The sequence below is a fragment of the Macaca fascicularis genome, chromosome 4 (genome assembly GCF_037993035.2).
Source record: "Macaca fascicularis isolate 582-1 chromosome 4, T2T-MFA8v1.1".
NCBI classification, from domain to species: Eukaryota; Metazoa; Chordata; class Mammalia; order Primates; family Cercopithecidae; genus Macaca; species Macaca fascicularis.
The window spans coordinates 15,486,894-15,510,087 of NC_088378.1; the positions used below are offsets into that span (position 1 = coordinate 15,486,894).

The window sequence follows — 23,194 nt, forward strand, 5'->3', positions numbered from 1 at the left end:
TTCAACATCACTTCATGAAAAAACCCGCAACAAAGGAACATCCCTCGAAATAATAAAGAATATATATTACAAACCCACAGCTAACACTGTACTCAATGGGGAAATATTAAAAGCCTTTCCTCTAAGATCTGGAGCAAGACCAGGATGCCCACTTTCACTACTTTTATTCAACGTAAATACTGGAAGTCCTGTCCAGAGCAATGAGGCAAGAGAGAGAAATAAAGAGCATCCAAATTGGAAAGGAAGAAGTCAAATTAGCCTTGCTTGCAGATGACATGGTCTTATACTTAGAAAAGCCTCAGGAACTCAACCAAAAAAACTGTTAAAAATGATTAATGGGCCGGGCACAGTGGCTCACGTCTGTAATTCCAGCACTTTGGGAGGCCGAGGCAGGCGGATCACGAGGTCAGGAGATCGAGACCATCCTAGCTAACACGGTGAAACCCCATCTCTACTAAAAATACAAAAAAAAAAAAAAAAAAAAAAAAAACCAATTAGCTGGGCATGGTGGTGGGCGCCTGTAGTCCCAGCTACTCAGGAGGCTGAGGCAGGAAAATGGTGTGAACCCGGGAAGCAGAGCTTGCAGTGAGCCAAGATCGTGCCACTGCACTCTAGCCTGGGCGATAGAGCAAGATTCTGTCTCAAAAAAACAAAACAAAACAAAACAAAAAAAGATTAATGAATTCAGTAAAGTTGTAGGATACAAAATCAACATACAAAAATCAGTAACATTTATATATGCTAACAGCAAACAATCTTGGAAAAAAAAAAAAAACAAGAAGGCAACCCCACTTACAATAACTACAAAGAATAGAAAATATCTAAGAATCAATCTAACCAAACAGGTAAAATATCTTGCTAGAAAAATGATAAAACACTGATGAAAGAAATTAAAGAGGACACAGAAAAATGAAAAGATATTCCATGTTCATAGATTAGAAGAACCAATATTGTTAAAGTAACAATTCTGACTGATAAGGTAACTCACACCTGTATCCCAGCACTTTGGGAGGCTGAGACGGAAGGATCGCTTGAGCCCAGGAGTTCAAGATAAGCCTGGGCAACATGGTGAAACTCTGTCTCTACAAAAAATACAAAAATTGGCTGGACATGTTAGCACACGCCTGTAGTCACAGCTATTGGGGAGGCTGAGAGGTGGAAGGATTGCCTGAGACCAGAAGTCAAGGCTGCAGTGAACTGTAATTGCACCACTGTACTCCAGCTTGTAAGACACAGCAAGACCCTGTCTCAAAACAAAACAGAACAAAACAATTCTACCCAAAGCAATTTACAAAGTCAATGGAATCCCTATCAACGTATAAACGACATTCTTCACAGAAATAGAAAAAACAATCCTAAAATATATACGGAACCATAAAAGACCCTGAAAAACCAAATCAATCTTGAGCAAAAAGAAAGCTGGAGGCATCACACTACCTAACTTCAGAATATACTACAAAGCTATAGAAACCAAATCAGTGTGCTATTGGCATAAAAACAGACATACAGACCAATGAAACAGAACAGAGAACCTACATATAAATCCAGACATTAACAGCTAACTCATTTTCAACAAAGGCATCAAAAACATACAATGGGGAAAAAAAACCAGTCTCTAACAAATGGTGCTGGGAAAACTGAATAACCACATGCAGATGAATGAAACTAAAAATTGAACCTTATCTCTCACCATATACAAAAGTCAAAATGGATTAAAGACTTTAACACCAGAAACTATGAAACTACCAGAAGAAAACATTGGGGAAATGCTCAAGGACATTGGTCTGTGCAAAGAATTTTTTTGGGTAAGACCTCAAAAGCACAGGCAACAAAGCCAAAAATAGACAAAAGGATCACATCAAGCTTCTGTAGAGCAAAGGAAACAATCAATGAAGTGATAAAGACAACTCATAAAATGGAAGAAAATATTCACACACCATTCATCTAACAAGGGATTAACAACCAGAATATATAAGGAGCTCAAACAACTCAGTAACAACAAAACAATCTGATTTTTAAATAGGCAAAAGGTCTGAATAGATATTTCTCAAAAGAAGACATTATGGCCAACAGACACATGAAAAGATGCTCAACATCACTAATCATCAGAGAAATACAAATAAAAATCATAATGAGATATCATCTTACCGCAGTTAGAATGGTTTTTATCAAAAAGACAATAAATAATGGATGCTGGTGAGGATGTGGATAAAGGAGAATCCTCGTATACCACTGTTGGGAATGTAAATTAGTACAGTGACTATGGAAAACTGTGGAGGTTCCTCAAAAAACTAAAAACAGAACTATCATAAATCCAACAATTCCATTTTTGAATATAAACCTAAAAGAAAATCAATATATTGAAGATATTTCTGTACTCCCATGTTTATTGAAGCACTATATTCACAATAACCAAAATTATTAGAATCAATATAAGTGCCCATCAGTGGATGAATGGACAAAGAAAATATGGTATATATACATAATGGAATATTATCCAGCCATATAAAAAAATGAAATCCTGTCATTTGCAGCAACATGAGTGAAACTGGAAGTCATTATATGTTAAGTGAAAAAAGCCAAGTACAGAAAGACATTATCACATGTTCTCATTCATATGCGGCAGCTAAAAAAGTGGATCTCATGCAGATGGAGAGTAGACTGGTAGTTACCAGAAGCTGAGAAGGGTGGGGGTGGAGGGATGAAGAGAGGTTGATTAAGGGGTACAAATATAGAGTTCAACAGAAGAAACAAGACCTAGTGTTTGGTAGATCAGCAGGGTGACTATAGCTTACAATAATATTATGTTGTATATTTCAAAAGACCTAGAAGAGCATAAATAAAATATTTCTAGCATAAAGACAAATATTTAAGGTGAGATGAATATCCCAATTACACTGATTTGATCTTTACAAATTATATAAATGTATTATCACATGTACCCCAAACATATGTATATCTACTATGTCTCAATAAAAAATATTAAATATTTTAAATGGGCAAAGGATGTGAATAAACATTTTCCCAAGGATATATCAAATGGCAAATAAGCACATTAAAAGATTCTCAACATCAACAGCCATCAGCAAAATGCAAATCGGAACAACACGCTCACTAGGACGGCTATAATTAAAAAGTCAGACAATAACTAGTGTTGTAGAGAAACTGGAAATTTCATACACTACTTCTAGGAATGTTAAATGGTGTAGGTGCTTTATAGAAGAGTCTGGTAGTTCCTCAAAAAGTTTAAAAAATAGAGTTATATGACCAGCAATTCTACTTCTAGGTATATGTCTAAGAGAAATAAAAATACATGTCCACACAAATGCTTGTACATCAATATTCATAGCAGTATTCATAATGGTCAAAAGGTGAAAACAACTCAGATGTCCACCAGTTGATGAATGGATAAATACAATACAGCATATCCAAAGAATAGAATATTATTCAGCCACAAAAAGGAATGAAGTGCTGATAAATGCTATACTATATTTAAAATATTTCAATTAAAAATTGTATACTAAAATTTTTATTAATTTTTTAGTATTTTATTAATATTTTAGTATTAAAATTTTTTACTATACAATTTTTTTTTTTTTTTTTTTTTTTTGAGACGGAGTCTTGCTCTGTCACCCAGGCTGGAGTGCAGTGGCCAGATCTCAGCTCACTGCAAGCTCCGCCTCCCGGGTTCCCGCCATTCTCCTGCCTCAGCCTCCCGAGTAGCTGGGACCACAGGCGCTGCCACCTCGCCCGGCTAATTTTTTTGTGTGTTTTTAGTAGAGACGGGGTTTCGCCGTGTTAGCCAGGATGGTCTCGATCTCCTGACCTTGTGATCCGCCCGTCTCGGCCTCCCAAAGTGCTGGGATTACAGGCTTGAGCCACCGCGCCCGGCCTACTATACAATTTTTAATTAAAATATTTTAATCTTATATTATAAATATAGAGAAAATTTTAAAATATTATGCTAAGTTAAAGAAGCCAGACACAAAAAAATCACATATTATATGACTCCATTTATATGAAATGTCCAAAATAGGCAAATTTATAGAGACAGAAGGAGATTAATGGTTGCTGGGGCTTAGGGAATTGGTGGGAAATGAGTAGTGACTGCTATTTGATATAGTGTTTCTTTTTAGGGTGACAGTGTTCTAAAATTGATTGTACTTATGGTTGCACAACTCTGTGAATAAAGATCACTGAATTGTATACTTTAAATAGGTAAAATGTGTAGTATGTGAACTACATCTCAATAAAGTTACATAATTTTTTTGAGACAAGGTTGTCCTCTATCACTCAGGATGGAGCATAATGGCAGGATCACAGCTCACTGCAGGTCTGACAACCTGGGCTCTAGTGATCTTCCTGCCTCAGCTTCTTTAGGTATGTGATACCTGCCTAATTTTTTTACTTTTAGTTTTATTTTTTGTAGAGACAGGGTCTCGCTACATGCTTAGGCTGGTCTCAAACTCCTGGGCTCAAGTGATCCTCCTGCCTCAGCCTCCTAAGTAGCTGCCCTGCCTCAAAGTGCTGGGATTACAGGTATGAGCCACCTCACCCCGCCTGTTATATAATCTTTTAAACCTATCTATACTCGCTGTTTTCTTTAGCAGATGCTAATGAGAAGACCTAATTTTAAATATACCGTTAGAGAAAATGCACTCATTAAAATAAATTATTCAATTTATATCACAGGAATTATGAATATACAGAAATATAATCATTTGCCACTAAAACCACTTACATATCTTTTATTTCATGATGCACTAAATATAGTATTTTTATTTTAATTATTTTTTTAGACAGAATCTTGCTGTGTTGCCCAGGCTGGGACTGTAAGTGTGCACCAGTGCACCTGGCTTTAAACCCTGAATCATATTAAGATTTAAAAAAAAAAAAAAAGAGAGGTAAAGTGATCATTACCAAAAAATAAACAAAGAAACTAAAGATTAAGAAAGAACTGTTAATGTAAGAAAGTCTTCTCAGACAATAAAACTAAATGACAATAAAACAATTTAATATTTGCACAGGATCCTCACATCCCTCAAAATCCCGTATCCCAACTCGATATCCTATAACTTTCATACATGAATTAAAGAAAGGTTTTCTTAGGACTATGTTTAATTACTTAGAGTATTGATATGGCAAGTGAGTTCTACTAAGCATACAGTTGGTCTCACGGGGTCCTGAATAAGGCAAAATGATAAATCATAAAAATCCGAAGACCAAAGCTTTGGGCAAAAACATATTAACTAAACTTGTCAAAAACAATGTAAACCAGAAGTCAGTGGAGCAACATCTTTAATGTATTAAAAGAAAAAAAAAGTCAATTTTTTAGTGGTTACCCTGGAGTCTGAAGTATACATTTGCAACTATTCTAAATCTACTTTCAAATAATACTGTACTGCCCCAAAGGTAGCTTATATTAGATTGGTGCAAATGTAACTGTGGTTTTTGCATTGTTGGAATTTGCCATTTGATTGGAATACATTCTTAATGTGATTAGGTTATACATCCTTTTAATGGGCATTTCTCACAGTATGTTTTTTTGCTAATGACTTATTACTTGCTGTTCATTTTATGTTTATTTTAGGCTATGGAAATGATGTTAGACAAAAAGCAAATTTGAGCGATTTTCTTATGAGTTCAAAACGGGTTGTAAAGTAGCAGAGACAACTCACAACATCAACAATGCATTTGGCCCAGGAACTGCTAACAAATGTACAGTGCAGTGATGGTTCAAGAAGTTGTGCAAGGGGAACAAGAATCTTGAAGATAAGGAGCCTGGTGGCCGGCCATCAGAAGTAGACAACAACCAATTGAGAGCAATCATCACAGCTGATCCTCTTACAACTACATGAAAAGTTGTCAAAGAACTCAATGTAGAGCATTCTATGGTTGTTCAACATTTGAAGCACATTGGAAAAGTGAAAAAGCTAAATAAGTGGGTGCCTCATGAGCTGCAAGAAAATAAAAAAAAAATTGTTTTGAAGTATCGTCTTCTCTTATTCTACACAATAACAACAAACCATTTCTCGATTGGATTGTAATATGTCACAGAAAATGGATTTTATATGACAACCAGTGACGACCAGCTCAGTGGCTGGACCAAGGAGCAGCTCCAAAGCACTTCCTAAAGCCAAATTTGCACCAAAAAAAGGTCATGGTCACTGTTTGGTGGTCTGCTGCCCGTTTGACCCACTACAGCTTTCTGAATCCAGGCAAAAACCAATACATCTGAAAAGTATGCTCAGCAAATCGATGAGATGCACTGAAAACAGAAAGGGCCCAATTCTTCTCCAAGACAATGCCCGACCGCACAACCAGCGCTTCAAAAGTTGAAGAAATTGGGCTATGAAGTTTTGCTTCAGCCACCATATTCATCTGACCTCTTGCCAGCGGACTACAATTTCTTCAAGCATCTGGACAACTTTTTGCTGAGAAAATGCTTCCACAACCCACAGGATGCAGAAAATGCTTTCCAAGAGTTCACTGAATCCTGAAGCACTTTTTTTTGAGACAGAGTTTCACTCGTTGCCCAGGCTGGAGTACAATGGCACAATCTCGGCTCACTGCAACCACTGCCTCTGGGGTTAAAGTGATTTTCCTACCTCAGACTCCCTCCGAGTAGCTGGGATTACAGGCACGCACTACCACGCTCGGCTAATTTTGTATTTTTAGTAGAGATGGGGTTTGTCCATGTTGGTCAGGCTGGTCTCGAACTCCTGACCTCAGGTGATCCACCCACCTTGGCCTCCCAAAGTGCTGGGATTACAGGCGTGAGCCACCACGCCAAGCCCCAAAGCACAGATTTTTATGCTACAGAAATAAACTTATTTCTTGTTGGCAAAAATGTGTTGATTATAATGGTTCCTATTTTGATTAATAAAGATGTGTCTGAGCCTAGTTACAATGATTTAAAATTCCTGGTCCAAAATCGTGATTACTTTTGCACCAGCCCTCCTATCCCTTGTAAAATTGCTACCTTTAATTTCACTTATCCCTAAGCTATAACTGAATGCATTGCTGCTATTATTATTTTGAACAGTTACCTATCAATTAAGAACAGGAAAATAAAAGATTTTACCTTTACTTATGCCTTCTCTAATACTCTTCCTTTCTTTATGTAGATTCAAGTTTCTCACCTGTATCATTTTCATTTTCTCTGGAGAACTTCTAACATTTCTTATAAGGCAAGTAACATTTCTTACTGGCAACAGATTCCCTCAATGTTTATTCGTCTGAGAAAGTATTTTATTTCCCCTTCATTTTGAAGGATAATTTCACTGCACACAGAATTCGAGGTTGGTGGTGTTTTTCTTTCAACACTTTAAACATTTCACTCCTTCTCTCTTCTTGCTTGCATGGGTTGTGAACAGAAGTCCGATGTAATTTTTGCTTTCTTCACATATAAGTAAGGTGGGTTTTTTCACCTCTGGTTTCTTTTAAAATTTTCTCTTTATCTTTGGTTTCTTACAGTTTGAATATGATATGCGTAGGTGTTTACTTTTGGAAAATTCTCAATCATTATTACTTCAAATATTTATTTTGTTCTTCTGAAGAGACAATCAAAGGTATTCTTCATTTCTGTTATAGATTTTATTTCTAGTATTTCCTTTTCTTACAATTACAATCCCTATGCCTCCATTATCCATCTGTTCTTTTTGTTATTGGTGGTGATGTTGTCATTGTTTTTGAGACAGGGTCTCGCTCTGTCACTCAGGCTGGAGTGCAGTGGCGCGATCTTGGCTCACTGCAGTCTTGACCTCATGGGCTCAGGCAGTTCTCCCACCTCAGCCTCCCAAATGGCTGGGACTACAAGGGCATATACCACCATACCCAGCTAATTTTATTTCTTGTAGAGATGAGGTTTCACTATGTTGCCCAGGCTGGTCTTGAACCCCTGGGCTCAAGTGATTCTCCCACCTTGCTTCCCAAAGTGCTGAGATTATAGGTGCGAGCCACTATGTCCAGCCACTCATCTGTTCTTGTATGTTGTCTACATTTTTTATTACAGACCTTACTTACCCTATTACTCATAATTAAATTATCAATCTGACAATTCTAAAATCTGTGCCATACCTAGCTAGGAGTTAAGACTGTCATGTTTACTATCTGCTGTAGTTATAGGTGTTAGAGGCTAATATTTTCTCTACTGTCCTTGTTTTTGTCTCATACTGTCTTTGGGTTTCCCTATAAACTCTTTACATAGTGTGAGTCTAAGCTTTGCAGTTCTTTCAGTGGTAAATCTTCTGTTATTATACAGGAGCCTGTCGACATGAGGGGAGGGGAAGAGCCTGCTGATGTGCGATATGGGGAGAAGATAGTGTTCTATAGCCCTATGATTACGTTTCAGTCTTTAAGGGGGCCTGTGCCCCTGGGGTGTGACTGTCACAAGTGCTTTTCAGCTTTTCCCCCCACTTAGGTGAAACAGGAAGAAAAAAGGAGGCTGGAGTTAGATACTTCCCTTTCCCTGAGTTGGTTAAGGCTCTGGTGGTTTCCCTTGGCGAATGTTACATGTGACCTTGTAAACAATGTGTATTCTGAAGTTAATAGGTAGGTGTGGGGTTCTAAAAATGTCAATTAGACTGAGTTCGTTGAGACAGTGTTGTTCAAGTGTTTCATATACTTACTGATTTTCTACCTACTTGTTTTATCAAATGCTGAAAGAGGAGTGTTGAAGTCTCCAACTGTAACACTGGCTTTATCTTTGTCTCTCTTTTGTTCTCCCCTTTGTCTCTCCCTTGATGTCAGTATTCCATCAAGTTTTTTGAACTTTTTGTCTTTTTGAAAACTTGAACTTCTTATTTTTAAATATTCCTCTTTAATTCTGATAATACCTCTTACCATGAAGTCTACTTTGCCTGATCTTTAGATACTCCAGTGTTCCTAGTGACTTTTCCTTGCAGAGTACATTTCTCCATTGTTTTACTTTTAAACTGTCTATATATTAAGTATGATTCTTATGAGCTGCTTATAGTAGTGCTTTGCATTTTAAGTTAGAATAATAAGTCCACGTAAAACTAATCCAATTATTTAAGTAATAAGGTTTGAGGTTATGTCTTGCCATTTTGTTTTCTATTTTTCCTGCTTATTCATTGCTCACTTTTTTCCCTAACCTGCTCTCTTTTGGCCTGATAAAATTTTAGATTCAATTCTACCTTATCGGTTGTCTTTAAGTAGTTGTTGTAGGATTTACAATATGCTTCCATTTTTCCCTCATCTTTTGTGGTTTTTGCTCCCATAAAGTTTACTTCTACATGTTATAAGCCACATAATACATTGACATTATTTTTGCTTTAAATAACTATCAAGGAAATTAAGAAAAAAATAAGATTTTTAAATTTGCCTACATATTTACCATTTCTGGTGATCTTCATTTCTTCGTGCAGATCTGAGTTTCCATATAGTATCCTTCCTTTTGCCTGAAGAGCATCCTTAACATTTCTCATAGTTCAAATCTGCTAATAATGAATTTTTGCAGCTTTTAAAAATGTTTTAATTTGCCTTAAGTTTTGAAGCATATTTTAATTGAATATAGAATTATAGGGTTTTCTTTCAGAAATGGCATGCTTTATTTGTAGTAAGTCATCAGTAACTCTTTTTTTGTTTGTTTGTTATACTTTAAGTTGTAGGGTACATGTGCATAACGTGCAGGTTTGTTACATATGTATACTTGTGCCATGTTGGCGTGCTGCACCCATCAACTCATCAGCACCCATCAACTCGTCATTTACATCAGGTATAACTCCCAGTGCAGTCCCTCCCCGCTCCCCCCTCCCCATGATAGGCCCCGGTGTGTGATGTTCCCCTTCCCAAGTCCAAGTGATCTCATTGTTCAGTTCCCACCTATGAGTGAGAACATGCGGTGTTTGGTTTTCTGTTCTTGTGATAGTTTGCTAAGAATGAAGTCATCAGTAATTCTTATGATAGTTTCTCTGTATATGGTTTGAGGGATTTTTCTTGGCTGCTTTAAAGATTTTTATTAATTTTCAACAATTCAATTATGATGTGCCATGGTGTCCGTGTGTGTGTGTGTCTTGTTTAGGGTATGTGGTGGTGTTTTTTGTTTCCGGGACAGGATTTCACTTTGTCGCCCAGGCTGGCTGTGTTGTTATTTACAGGTTTTGTTATATTGTGTTTTCATTAAAATTACTAAACACACTTATAATACCTATCTTAAAGTCCTTTTCCTTGAATTTGATCATATATTGCATTTCTGGATCTGTTTTTATTCACAAGACTTTCTCCTTTTTATAGATTACACTTGCCTACTTCTTTATATATCTAGTTTGTTTTTGTTTTTGTTTTTAAGACAGAGTCTCTCTGTCACCCAGGCTGGAGTGCAGCGGCTCACTGCAACCTCCACTTCCTGGGTTCCCGCCATTCTCCTGCCTCAGCCTCCTGAGAAGCTGGGACTACAGGCGCCGCCACCTTGCCCAGCTAATTTTTGGATTTTTAGTAGAGACGAGGTTTCACCATATTGGCCAGGCTGGTCTCCAACTCCTGACCTTGTGATCCACCCGCCTCGGCCTCCCAAAGTGCTGGGATTACAGGCGTGAGCCACCACGCCTGACCATATCTAGTAATTTTTAAATAGATGGTAAGCAGTGTAGACACCTGCTTATATGTGGATTTTATGGTCTTCTTTTCAAGAAAGTTTTGTCCCAGCAGGCAACTAATTTACTTGCAGATCAATCTGACTGTTTTCAGCCTTGTTTTTAAATTTTGTTAGTGCAGGTCCAGTAAAGCCTTTATGCTAGGACTATATTAGCCCTACTCATAAGATGTGGCCTTTCTGGAGTTTCTACTGAATGCCTGGTGTATTCAAGAAGGTTTCAATACTCTGAATAGACAAAATGTTCATATTTTGCAGATGTCTGCAAACTTTGGTAGTTGCTTAATTTATGGTTTTTCAGTAGTTATCCTTTCACTGAAAATTGTCTGGCCTCACAGGGTCTTAACCTGTCCATATACAGCTTAACATTCAGCCAAAGGCTGTTCACTTATTCATTTCATGAAGGAATTTAGAAGAGACTCTATCCTTCAGTCTGATACATGACCTTAATGGTGTAGGCCAGAAATTCTTAATTGTTTTATAAAAAGGAGTTAATTCTATTTCCCAAAGCTCTGAGGTCACAGAGAACTGATTTTAAATATTCCAAACCAAACAGAAAACAGAGTACCATTATTGTCCATGTTCCATTCCCTCTATAAAATATGGGCAAACAACAGAGAATTAACAAAGTGTGTATAGCAATGGTAACTGATGGAAGTGTATCATGTAGACAGGCCTTCAAACATCTACTGGCAGATTAGGAAGTATTGGATAAAAACATAGGTTCATAAAACTATAGATCAGCGGAAAAGGAATCGACTGCCCATCGCATAGTGCTAGACCAACTGGTTATCAAGCTGGGAAAAAAGGTAGGGTTAGATTCCCAAAATCATACTGCCCAAGAAATCAATCCAGATAGATTCAAATCCAAGTATACACAAAACATTTTTAAAGTCTCTGTCTAGAGGAGATTTTTAAAAATAGGCATAAAAGGCTTAAACTACAAAAGAAAAAGCTATGACCTTAAATTAAAATGGACACGAATACCAGAAATTAAAAGACAAACACCTGAAAGAGATGTTTCCAACACAGTTAACCACAAATGATCAGTATCCAGAATATATAAAGAACTCCTACAAATCAGTAAGAAAGATAGCAACCCAAAAGAAAAATGGTCAAAGAATATGATGAAGAAAAGGAAAGTAGAACAACTGATAATATATCAAATGATAACCAACCTTTAGGTTTTAGGTTCTGAAAATTCCTACAAACTTCCTTCACTCAAAACAAAACTTTTTGATACAGCCAAGATAAAATGCCTAACTAGGTAAGGTTAGTTGCTTGGTGTAGGCTTTCTCTACTCCAGTACAATAAAATTAGACTTATTTGAAAGGAAAAAAATGCCAGGGCTATAATATCATCTAATTTTTCCTTTTTGTCATTAGAAAAATTTCACACAGCAGTTAATGTTTAAGGTATATTTTCCTCAACAGGCAAAGAGAACTGAATACTGTTCATACTACTTCTTCCCCAGAAGTATAGTGGCCAAAGCAAAGGAGATTTATGGAGGGCAATGATTAACCCAGTGAACTAACCTAGGCAGTCAAGCAACCGATTACCTCATCATTTTCAAGAATCAACTGCAGATAATAAGATGGCAGCAGGAGAGAAATATAGGAAGCTCTTGGCATGTGGCAAACTGCCTTGGAAGGGAAAGAGAAACAGAAACTTTTGAGCTGGATTTAAAAACTCAATGAGAATATACTTCTCTCTGAAGAAAAAGTGTTAACAAGAATGCAGGTGGGAACTACTAGAAAGGAAAGGTAGGGAGTGGGGCAAGGATTAAGTAACCACTGGGTGCTATGCTCACTACCTGGGTAATGGGGGTCAGTCATGTCCCAAGCCTCAGCATCAAGCAATATACCCATGTAACAAACCTGTATACGTACCCCTGAATCTAAAATATAAGTTGCAATTTTTTAAAAAAACAGATAAAATAAAGAAAATTAAAATTATTAAATATATTTAGGAATTGGAGTATTAAAGTTACTCTTAAAACCTTACAAAGAAAACCATTTTTAAAATATTTTCTGTCTGGTTATTCTAAATGATTAGGACGGTATACCAACAATTCACCATACGCTTTTACTGAACACCTAAGTGTGTACAAGGCTTTATAAAAGTAATGTGGATTTCAAAATGAATTAAGTATGACCTCTAACTTTAAAGAGCTGGGGATAGGGTTGGTGCAAAAAGTTATACTGCAAGACAGAGATGGAAACAAAATGCTTAGGGAGCCCCCCAAAAAAACAGAAACTAACTGGAATGGATGTGGCAAGAAAGGCTTCATAGAAGTGTTATTTACACCAGTCTTTAAAGGATGGGTAGGAATTCAACAGACATAGGAAAAGGAGACTAGAGAAGGTAGAGTACACAAAAAAATAGAGGGAACAGTTTAAGCAAAGGTATGGGAGTTAGAAAAAGCATAGGATAAATTCAGGAAATGCCAAGCATATGAGTGGGACTGAAATATAAGATTCATGGTAAAGAGAAAGAAAAATGGGAAATAAGTCTAGAAAAGAACAATGGAGACAGACTGAGGAAGTCCCTTACCACAACATAAAAAGTTCACTTTCAGCTGTGGGGATTCAAATGATTTTGTGCTGTACAGACATACATAACATAGCCCTTTACTCTCAGATGGGCCTGTGTATGAGTTAAGTTTCATTTTAACTTGTGCTATCTTGTGGTCATTAATCCACCAACTCCCATAAGAATTAACAGTTAATCGGAATAAATGCTGAGGTTGGTTAAATGCTAAATTTTAAAACAGATCCAGCTGCTCTATAGTCAATATGATTCTGTTAATAGAGTGACAATATAATTTCTTGTACAAACTGGATTATTGAGAATAAAGGTGGTTCCTATTAATAATAATGCTAGTGTAAATGAGGAACATCCCAACACACTGGGATGAAGTGACCTTAGTTATAAAAACTCCCAAATCAGCTGGGCATGGTGGCTCACACCTATAATTCCAGCACTTTGGGAGGCCGAGGTGGGTGGATCACTTGAGGTCAGGAGTTTGAGACCAACCTGACCAACAAGGTGAAACCCCATCTCTACTAAAAATACAAAAATTAGTTGGGTGAGTTGGCAGGCACCTGTAGTCCCAGCTACTCGGGAGGTTGAGACAGGAGAACTGCTTGAACCCAGGAGGCAGAGGTTGCAGTGAGCCAAGACCACGCCACTGCGCTCTAGCCTGGGCAACGGAGTGAAACTCTGTCTCAAAACAAACAAAAAACTCCCAAATCACAGGGACTCTACTTTTCTTCCACAAATTCCCTTCAGTGGGAATCTCCTTTTGTAAAGCCTTAGGATAATCTAGTATTTAATATTGAGATTAGTGGCTATGGCATTTTAAAGAGATAGGCATATATTAAAAATGAACAAATCCACTCTTTGTATAGTAGCAGAGACTTGAAGGATGAATAACTTCGTGTAAATCTATACGAGACTTCTTTACCTTAACTAATGACAACCATGAAGACACAAGAACTACTGATCGCTAATCTCACAAGTATAATTAGACTCAGATGGTATTTCCTGAGCTTGTGTTTAATTTTTATATTTGAAAACAGAGTTAATTTTCAAATATACCTACCATTCCAAAATATATTAATCTTTGTTTTAGCATACTGAAGGAAAAAAATCTGTTTATTGCTAAAATTACAGAATACATTTGATGGTTTGCAAAAGACTTAATACGAGTGGTTGCAAAACTTAGCCTTTAGCCTCTTGCCAAATACCATACCACATGTGTTCTGAATCACCAGCAAACCTGGATGCCCTCATGTGAGATTATTTCAACTTCAACTTTCAAATGCTTGCTATCAGAAAACACTTATAGAGAAAAATGCAATCTCACTAACTAGCAATTAATAAAGAGACAAAACAAACCCACGGTCTTAATGAGCAAATGAATCCAAAAACTTCAAATGTCAGGACTCTAGGAAAGTAATTTAACCTCTATTAACTTTTGTCAAAGTCTACGGCCTGATTAAAGATGGTTTTTACCCTGTAAAAAATTGTTAACCTCTTCACATTAAAAAAAATTCACCTTATGTCAGGGGTTGGCATCAGGTGTAACAGGACAAATGGCAAATATTTTAGGCTCTGTAGTTCACAGTGAATCTATGGTACAATGACCTCCTGGCTGAAGCATGACAACAGCCATTATAAGTAATCAATGTGAAGGGCTGTGATCCAATAAAGTTTTACTTAGAAAAATAGGTGGCTGGACTGGATTTGGCTCACAGACTGTAGCTGGTCAACCCCTCTTTCAGAATATAAGCTCCTTTGTATTCCCAGTGCCTTGGGCAGTACTTGACACATACTAGATGCTCTGTAAATGTTTATTGATCATATTATTTAGTAAGCAAAAAACTTAACCAAATGTCTCTACTACTATACAAACACTGTGTTCATTGAGTATTGAGACTTAACTTCCTAAGTTAGAATTTATAGGTTACTTCCCACACAAAATCCTTACTTTAAAATTTTTTTAATTAAAATTTTTACTTTAATTGTATTATGAATTATGGAACACTATCATGTCAGTATTGAACTCTGTTCACCCAAGATATGAATTTTCTGGCTCCTTGGGGCTGTTCCTATAAATAAGCAATCCAACAGTCTAGTGTAAGGACTAGAGCTGAATGGTCATGTTGAGTTAAGGCCACAGTTAATACCCTAACAGGCAACTGAGAGCCAAAGAAAAATGGGAAGAACTGTGTGGAAACCGGTCTGCAGAGAAAACAATGGAAGAGAAGTGAGACTTGTTTATACCATGCAACGAAGATCTGTGAGATTTCCCTATATTGTAATAATAAATCCCCTTCTTATTAGAGGTTTTTTTTTTTTTTTTTTGAGACAAGATCTCGCTCTGTTGCCCAGGCTGTGTAATAGGGTAATCTTGGCTGACTGCAACCTCTGCCTCCTGGGCTCAGATGATCCACCTCAGCCTCCTGAGTAGCTGGGACCACAGGCACGTGCCACCACACCCAGTTAAGTTTTGTATTTTTTGGAAAGACGGGGTTTCGCCATGTTGCCCAGGCTGGTCTTGAAATCTGGGCTCAATTGATCCACCTGCCTCGGCCTCCCAAAGTGCTGGGATTACAGGTGTGAGCCACCATGCCTGGTCATTTTCTTTTCTTTCTGAGACAGGGTCTCACTCTGTCACCCAGGCTGGAGTGCCGTGGCACAATCACGGCTCACTGTAGCCTCAACCTCCCAGGATTAAATGATCCTCTCACCTCAGCCCCCTGAGTGGCTGGGAATACAGGAGTACACCACCACACTTGGCATTTTTTTCTTTTTAATTTTTAATAAAGATGAGGTCTTGGTGTGTTGCCCAGGCTGGTCTCTGACTCCTCAAGCAATCTTCCTGCCCCAGCCTCCCAAAGTGCTGACTGAGATTACAGGCGTGAGCCACCACACCTGGCCAATTACAGCTTTTTTGAAAGAGCTTGTGGTCTTTGCAAACAAATCATTCCTGAATAGAAAATGGAATACGAAACACTTCAGAGAGGATTTAATGCTTGAGCTTAAACTTTAAAAATGAGCAGGCAGGGTTTTGAGTCAAGGTGAAGTAACAGGGAATAAATTTACCCACTGCCTGAAATAACTAATAAACAGAAAAGCATGTAAATCAATGGTCTTTACACAGTAGACATTGGCCAGCATAGGACAGTAATCCCTGAGAGACAGGAAACAAACATTGTAAGTCCTTCTTCAATAGCTCCTCACTTAGAGCTTTCATGGAGCAGAGAGATAAGAAACCCGGGTGGAAGCTTGTAATCTCTCTGAGTGGAGGAAACAAAGTTGAAGGCCAAGCTTGTTAGAATTTGCCTGGTAGAGTACCGGGAGAAGAGAATTGCAAAGAGGCAGACAGGAGTAGATCTGCAGAGGGTTCCCTCAAGTTTTTACTGAAAAGTATCAGCATGTGCTTTGTACCTAAAGCATTCCTAAAGCACATGCTTTAGGAATGTACCTAAAGCAGAAAAATAAGTAACTAAAATGGGCAGAGGGAACAATCCCAAGGGCTCACACAGTAGCAGGAGTAATTTATGTTTCACCTAGGAAGGAAACATACTTCACAAGGCATCGAGTAGAATAATCATAAGATTACTGACTCAGTAGTTGGGCAAAATTAGCTCTAGTTAAGTATGCTCTGTTCCCACCCAACTAAGCATAAAAAGACTTGGAAGGATTATACTATTTCCAAATAACTTAACAGTGTCCCAGAATAAAGCTCAAGAATATTTCTAAAAATACAATGATATCCAGAACACAAGGTAAAATCCACGTCTGGCATCCAGTGAAAAAATCTAGGCATGTAATAAGCAGAGCAATATGAGCCATAATGAGGAAAAAATGTAGCAACAGAAACAAGCCAGGAAAGGATACAGATGATGGAATTAGTAAGCAAAGATATTAAAATAGTTATTGCAACTGTAATCTATATGTTCAAGAAGTAGAAGAATGCCTAAATGTATTAAATAGCGACGCAGACAATAAAAAAAAAAATCAAAATTTTCATCTCATGAAGGATGAAAAATAAATGAAGAGGAAAAATATGAGTAGAATTAAGAATATATCAGAAATGCCAGAATTAAAGATTAATAAACTTGAAAACAAAGTCATACAAACCATCCAAAATGAAGCACAGAAAAAGCCTGAAAATACATGAACAAGGCTGGGTGCAGGTGTGGTGGCTCATGCCTGTAATCCCAGCACTCTGGGAGGCTGAGGCAGGAGAAATGCTTGAGGCCAGGAGTTAGAGCCCAGCCTGGGCAACACTGTGAGACCCCATCTCTACTAAAAATTAAAAATTTAAAAATTGGCCAGGCACGGTGGTGCCCACCTGTTGTTCCAGCTACTCAGGAGGCTGAGATGAGAGGACTGCTTGAGCCCAGGAATTCGAGGCTGCAGTGAGCCATGCTTGTGCCATTGCACTCCAGCCTGGGTGACAGAGCAAGACCCTGTCTAAAAAAAAAAAGAACAAAACATTAGTATCCTATGTTACAACTTTAAGCAGGCTTATATATGTATAATTTAAGTTTCTGCAGTGGCGGCTAAGTGCTATATACAATTACCAAAAAAAAAAAAAAAAAAAGGTAGAAAAGTATGGGCTTAAAATGGTACACAGAGCAAACTATTACATATTATGGAGAGGAAGAAAGTAATGAGAAAAGCTGTACATTTGGACCATTAAAGAAAAAAACTGTGAAAAGACAGAAATCGTTTTACATTTTTGTAAATCACTCTAACGTCTGGGTTTCAGAAGAGAAATCTGGGTTCTCATATCTGCTTTTGTCCAATCTGTTGCTTATGCTGTTTTGGCTGGGAAAGACAACCAACCAGTCTGTGTTATGCAGAAAAGTGGAATGAGATATTACCTATAAACTATCCTAGTCAGCTCATAACAGAAAGAATCAGAGAGGCTATTTATTAAATTTATCCCACACAGGTGATAAGGCAGAAAGGAGACAGAATCATAATGAGTTTCTATGAAAAACATTATAGGTTCACAGTTCTTCCTGCAGTGTAAGGGGATACTCTCGGTCTGAGCTGGGTGTTAGTTAAATTCTAAGTGTAAGAAGCCAAATTGCCAGAGGTCACAGAAGAAAAGGGGGAAAGGGACCAAGTAATGAAATTACAAAGGTGGAAAAGCCAGAGCAAAGTTGAATCTAGTTCAGAATATCTCACAATATTGTATTTATTATATAAACCAACATACTTCAAGTTGAGTGAGAACATTTTACCTGGTTTTGTCATTCGTATTTATATAAATCTGTCACTTTCCCAACTTCTTCTAGGCTTAAATTCCCTAACAAAAGGCATTCTATAACATTCATAATCCTCTCAGGTCTGATTCACACAGAACCTATGTTCATATCAGTAACTCAGAAAATGAGTGAAAGATAATTTTTAGGTACACTTCTGACAGGCTGGCTTACATGTTAAAAGTGTTACCCTAAGAGCAATTATCCCTGGGCAGATACCAACTATAACCAGGAGATCAGAAATTAAAATCCTAGGGCACAGAATAGCTCTGTGTTGCCTTCTACTGATACTCTGCCCATATCTAAAGTAAATTTTGGGCCAAATACTGAAGGAAATTTTTATAAAGCTACTTCACAGCTTAAAATAATCAAATGATCAAAATAATCTCCATTAATATTTCTAAAAAGAAGTACCTAATGATAACTTAGAAATCAAAACACAATCTGGTAAGAACAGAGGACATAAAACTTTTACAAGAAAACAGAAAACATTTGATATTTTAGGTTAGGCAAAGATTTCTTAGGTCACCGAAAAGAATCAATCACAAAAGGAAAAAAAAAGAGAGAAATTGGACTTTATCACAGTTTAAAAACTTTACTCTTCATAAGATACCACTAGAAAAATAAGAATGCAAGCCACAGACTGAGAAAAAATATCTGCAAAACATATATCTGATAAAGGACTTGAGTCCAGAATGAATAAAGAACACTTTCAACTCAATAAGAAGAAAAACAACTCAATTTTGTAAAAAAAAGATTTGGATACGTCACCAAAGAAGATATGTGAATGGCAAATACGCACATAAAAAGATGCTCAGATTCTTAGACCTTAGGGAAATGAAAATTAAAACCACAATGAGATATCATTACACTTTCACTAGAAAAGACAGAATTTTAAAAGACTAAGTATAAACAAATGTTGGAGAGGGCAGGAGAAACTGAACCTCCCATAAGTTGTTGGAGCTAATGCAAAATGGTACAGCTACATCAGGAAAAAAGTCTGTTTCTTATGAAATAAACTTATAAACTTACCATTTAACCCAACAATCCCACTCCTAAGTATAAGAGAAATGAAAGTATATAATCACACAGACTTGTACATAAATGCTTCATTCATAATAGCCCAAACTGGAAACAATCTAAATGTTCAGCACCTAGTGAATGGTATATCCATATAATGGAATACTACTCTGCAATTAAAAAAAAAAGCATTAATTCCTAGGACAACGTGGATGAAGACACATAACTACATAACACATGGTTCCATTTATATGAAATTCTAAAAATGGCAAAACTATAAGTGATTACAGTGATATAGCAGATAAGTGGTTGTGAGGGACCAGGAATAGCGAGAGAGGTTTTACTAAAAGGAGCACAAGGGAACTTTTTAGGGTGACAGACATATTTTATACACCATAACTGTGGTGATGATGGTTATATGACGGCATATGCTTGTCATAACTCGTCTAATTGGTGCATTATATGTAAATTATACCTCAATAAAAGTGAGTAAAGAGAACAGAGGAATAAACATATTTGCCCCTCATATTACCTGTCACTCACCAGAATTTATCAACACCTGACAGAAAATAGCAATAGGTAGGAAAGTAAAAATGTGGAAATCACTGGAAAGAACAAGAAATTGATAAAAATTATGCAGTCAAGACAAAAAACAATGTCATTCTTTATATATTTTAATATAATAATGTAATATATAAATATATATTTTAACCATTCAATAATAAGAACAATTTGATTCTAAAAGAGACCTTGATCAATCCAAAATACCACGTGCTTTATCAAAACAGTATTTCTTACAGTATATTCTAAGGGTTACCTAAATCACAGGCATGAACATATTTCTGGGCACCACCCCAGACCTACGCCATCCATCACACTCGTAGGTAAAAAATAAGACCCCATTTTAAGCTGTTTCCAAATAAATTATTTTGCAAATTTAGTCTGACAGAACGACTTTATTAGAAGTTCTAATGTACACGTGTGTACTCACACATAGATATCAACTGGGTTTGCAATTATGCCAGGTTGATAGTATTCAATAGCACATATGCTTTCCTTATAGGAAAACAGAGGTAACTCCATTTCATGGAGACGCAGGGGGCTCAAATGGGATTATCTAGAACATAAGAGATACTCAAGGTTGTACTGCTCCCCAGTCATCCTGGACTTGGATAGGAAGATCATTCTAAGCAGGTAAAAAAGACTTTTTGACCTTACCAAGCCTGAAGTCCCACAATGCCATACTGCCTCTGTTTTACTGCTATATACTGCTTAATAGCAGGTGACAACCACTTTGGTTATTAATTTTAGCTAATATTTATACTATCACAAGAATATTTCCTTTAAATATGTGATATTTTAAAGTTATGTGCTATGGCTGGGTACGGTGGCTCACGTCTATAATTCCAGCACTTTGGGAGGTTGAGGCCGGTGATCACTTGAGGTCAGGAGTTTGAGAACAGCCTGGTCAGCACAGTGAAACCCCATCTCTACTAAAAATACAAAAAAATTAGCCGGGCGTGGTGGCGCATGCCTGTAGTCCCAGCTACCTGAGAGGCTGAGGCAAGAGAATGGCTTGAACCTGGGAGGCAGAGGTTGCAGTGAGCCAAGATCGTGCCATTGCACTCCAGCCTGGGCTACAGAGCAAGACTCAGTCTCAAAACAACAACAAAAAAGTTATGTGCTAAAAAGGATGAGTTTGTGTCCTTTGTAGGGACATGGATGCAGCTGGAAACCATCATTCTTAGCAAACTATCACAAGAACAGAAAACCAAACACCGCATGTTCTCACTCATAGGTGGGAACTGAACAATGAGATCCCTTGGACTCGGGAAGGGGAACATCACACACCGGGGCCTATCATGGGGAGGGGGGAGGGGGGAGGGACTGCATTGGGAGTTATACCTGATGTAAATGATGAGTTGATGGGTGCTGACGAGTTGATGGGTGCAGCACAGCAACATGGCACAAGTATACATATGTAACAAACCTGCACGTTATGCACATGTACCCTAGAACTTAAAGTATAATAATAATAAAAAATAAATTAAAAAAAAATTAATCAATTTTTCAAAGCCAAGAAAAAAAAAAAGTTATGTGCTATCTTTCCTCCCTTACTTTACAAATTCAGTTGGTTTCTTAGACAATTTCCCATGGGTTTACACTCAATTTAATTTCAAACTTTTTTTTTTAATAATAGAGACAGGGTCTCACTATGTTGTCCAGGCGGGTCTCAAACACCTGGCCTGAAGCAACCCTCTTGCCTTAGCTTCCTGAAGTGCAGGGATTACAGGCCTGAGCGACTATGCTGGACCTAATTTCAAACATTTAAAAAAATAAAGTACTACCATGTCAAAAGAAAACAATTTAACAATAAAACAAAACAATGTTGGGAACTACAGAAAACAAAGCTGAGTAAACAGGCCAAGGTCCTTACCTTCATGAATTTTGTCTTTTTTAAAAATGTGGTAAAATATACATAAAATTTACCATTTTAACCCTTTTTGGGTATACAATTCAGTGGCATTAAGGACATTCATATTATTGTGTAACCATCACCACTGTTCATCTCCAGAACTTCTCTATCATCCCAGACAAACTCTGTATACATTAAATAATAATAAATCCCCATTCCTCCTCCATCCCACCCCCGGTAAACACTATTGTTTCTTCTCTATAAATTTGACTATTTTGGTATCTCATATAAGTGGAATCACGTATTTGTCCTTCCTTCCTCAGTTTTTTCTAATTTTTTTTGAGACAGAGTTTCCCTCTTGTTGCCCAGGCTGGAGTGCAATGGCCCGATCTCAGCTCACCGCAACCTCTGCCTCCCAGGTTGAAGCGATTCTCCTGCCTCCTGAGTAGCTGGGATTACAGGCATGCACCACCACGCCTGGCTAACTTTGTATTTTTAGTAGAGACAGGGTTTCTCCATGTTGGTCAGGCTGGTCTCGAACTCCCAACCTCAGGTGATCGACCCACCTCAGCCTCCCAAAGTGTTGCGATTACAGGCGTGAGCCACCATGCCCGGCCATTTTTTCTCATTTTTAATGCACGTGTAGGCAATAAGCACTAAGGACACAAAGACTGGCAGCATACTGAATCTGCCCTCATGAAACGCACACTCTAAGAGGCAAGTCAGACATGTTAAAAAAACAAAAAGTCTTGCAAGTTAATGTGATCACTGCTTTAACAGGGGTACAAAGTACAATGATGGCACAAAGGACTGATATGACTAAGGGAAGTCGGGAGACGCTTCACAGTGTAGATGATATCTCAGGACAGTCTTGAAGTATGAAGAATTCACCAACAGAAAAGGCCATTCCATCCAGAGGAATGGCATTCAGTCGTTTCATAAGGGATGACACCACACCAGACACTGAAAACCTACGACAGCCAACGTACCTGCTTTCATTAAGCTAACATCACATGCAAAGTCATGAGGTATATACATTTGAGCAAGAGCAAGCAGTTCAGACTGAAAAGCAAAGTGCTTGGGGAAGAAGCAGAAGATGAGGCTGAAAAGATAGGCAGGTGCTCGATCATGAAAAAACTTTATGTTGTCTAGAGTTTTATTTTGGGTTATAGGCCAGGGCTATAATCTAAAATATATAAGGGCTGAATTTGAAAACAGGTAAAATTAGAGACAAACTGGGAGGTCATTATGATGATCCATGCAAAAGTAATGACACCTCAATTAAAGCAGTAACCATGGAAATGGACAGAGAATGGATCTGAAAGTCCACAATCTACATGTAAATGATTGTCACCT

The 23,194-nt window shown here is 37.5% G+C and overlaps 1 protein-coding gene and 1 pseudogene across 17 annotated transcripts in view; one reads left to right on the forward strand and one right to left on the reverse strand.

Moving 5' to 3' along the window:
• Nucleotides 1-23,194, reverse strand: part of REV3L (REV3 like, DNA directed polymerase zeta catalytic subunit) — a 189,342-nt gene that overhangs the window by 139,309 nt on the left and 26,839 nt on the right. The gene's annotated exons all lie outside the window — the stretch shown is intronic.
• Nucleotides 1-23,194, forward strand: part of LOC102122879 (bromodomain-containing protein 7-like) — a 59,869-nt pseudogene that overhangs the window by 10,378 nt on the left and 26,297 nt on the right.